Raw genomic sequence first — 2,439 nt, forward strand, 5'->3', positions numbered from 1 at the left:
TTGAGCTGCTTCCCAAATGCGCAGATGAGCAGTGGCAATTTTCCCTTTTATGTGTGCTACAGCTCAGTTCTCAACAGTTGAAATATCAAACCAATCTGCATGTCACAGGGCCTTGTCAGTAATAGCCAGGCATCAAGAGGATAAGATGACCACTTAACCTGTGCCAATTAAGAAGCTCATCTTAGGAGAAGTAAAATTAAAGAAGTCTGATTATGGTTTGGACAGTGTAGAGTGAGAAGATTAATCAGTTATTTGGGAAAGATTATCCCAAATAATGAGTTATATGGAAGTTGACCAAAGTTAATAAGAACTTATCCTGTTTTCAGATATGGAAAAAGTCAGTTTTAAAGTTACACAGACCACCAAACAATAACTGTTCATTTAGCCTGCTGAACCACTGTTTAAAAGTTTGATGGGAAAGCTAACTTTTACCACGATGAAAATGGATGAAATGGGGTCTGTCAAAAGCAATAATCAATTCTATCTTTTAATGGGACCTTCTTGGACTAGAAGGAAACTGGGTATTTCAGTTTCCAGGGTGTAATGAGAAAACAACTTTAAATTAGGGAAGCTGTGGTTTCTATCACAGATGCAAAAACAAAGAGAACAAATTACATCTCTTTTAATGTTCTCTAGTTAATAACTGAACCTAATATCCAACAAAAGTCATAACTGCTGACCTCTTTAAAATATCTGCATATATAAGAAAATGTGTGAATATGTATGCATATATGTGTGTATGTAAAACATATAAAGTTATATACCATTCTATCTAATAACAAGAAGCAGATTGTTAGCTTACAGGGCTTGTGGGAAAGGCTATTGTTATATTATTTGAACAAATAGGAAGTTTATTAGACTATGACAGTGAAGAGACACCTTTAGAGAATTACTTTTCTTATTTGTGTTTGGAAGAGAAAAACACAGATTCTAATATTGAAACCTGTCTCTTGCAGCATATTCTAGAATTTATCTTTTTAAGCAATCTATACTCATCTTGGGAGACCCTGTTGGTCTCCAACGCCCCCTGCTGGTCGTGAGTGTCTCCATATGGAGGTTTTTGTGCGGGCTCACACTGGAGTTCTCTCACTGTGTTTCTGGCACAGTAATACATGGCTGTATCTTCAGTTTGCAGACTGTTTAGTTTTAAGAAAACTTGGCTCTTGGATGTGTCCCTGGTGATGGTGATTCGGGACTGGAGAGCTGAATTATAATTTGTGCTTCCACTACCCCATATTACTCCCATCCACTCCAGACCCTTTCCTGGAGGTTGGCAGATCCAGCTTACACCATTGCTGGTTATTGAGAACCCAGAGACAGTGCAGGTGAGCGACAGGGTCTGTGATGACTCACTAGGCCAGGTCCTGACTCCTTCAGCTGTATCTGAGACAGGGCACCTAGGGACAAGCAACATCACCATCAGTCATATAACCCATAGATAAAAACCTATGTCCCTTTCCTGAAACCCTGAAGCACTTACAGCTTGGAAATGTCACCAGGCGGAGGAACAGAACCAGGACAGCCATGCTGTGTTGAAGGCTTTAGTCTGAAGAAGTTGGGGCCTCTCAGGTTGGCCTTGAATTTCATCCCAATCTTGAGGACTGCTTTGCATTGGGGGTGGTACCAGAGAGCATAAAAGGAAGCACATGCAAGGTTTGCAATTTCTCCTCCAGGGAACTGAGATATGCTTTGTGCATCTAAGAATATTTTTATGATGCTCCCTTGATTTCCAATTCCAGAGAATCAGGAAATATTAAGAGTCATACTTTATAGGCCTTAGAAGCAAAACATGGAAGTGTTGACATTAACTAGGTCCACATTCATTCAGTGCAGGTAGAGGAGGATACCATGTTCTCAATGGATTTATGCATCTCTGTAATTTAAATGATATTGGTACTTTTGTTTACCAGAAATCCTTTAAAGAAACTACTTAAAGATCATTAGGGTGAGATTCGGACCCACGGCATCAGCCCGGGACACTGAACCCAGATGTTCCTCATCCTCGCTATACTTCCTGGGCTTCGTGCTTTGCCTATACTCCCAGCATACTACCTCTCTCTATCCCCCCCAGCTTGCATCCAGAACCCTCCATCTTTCTGCCTCCCTTCCCTCTTCTGGGCACTGGGGCCAAATCCTGAGGGCAACCTAGCAGGTGGGAGCTCCTTTGTTTCAATAGCCTGCCTGCAGCAAGCAAGGTAGGCGCTTTGTTTACAAGCTACCCAACCAACACTGAGATCTGATCTCGGCACCAGGAGAGACATCACTGGAGCACCAGGAGAGCCATCACTGGTACATCAGTAGGCAAGGAGACCTGATCCTGTAAAAGAAGATCCATAGGGAAGCATTTGGAGGAAGAGATGGGCAGGTGCCAATGCAAGAATTCACCTAACAATCTGAAAAACAACATGAAACCACCAGAAGGTCCTGGATAGATGTACT

General features: G+C 41.9%; 1 pseudogene; it reads right to left on the reverse strand.

The window, feature by feature from the left end:
- Positions 1-898: 898 nt before the first annotated feature.
- LOC126494673 (Ig heavy chain V region PJ14-like) lies at positions 899-1,526 on the reverse strand (annotated as a pseudogene).
- Between the last annotated feature and the right edge of the window lie 913 nt (positions 1,527-2,439).

The sequence above is a fragment of the Alexandromys fortis genome, unplaced genomic scaffold, assembly GCF_014885135.2.
Source record: "Alexandromys fortis isolate MF-2015 unplaced genomic scaffold, M_Fortis_MF-2015_v1.1 scaffold_323, whole genome shotgun sequence".
Lineage (NCBI taxonomy): Eukaryota > Metazoa > Chordata > Mammalia > Rodentia > Cricetidae > Alexandromys > Alexandromys fortis.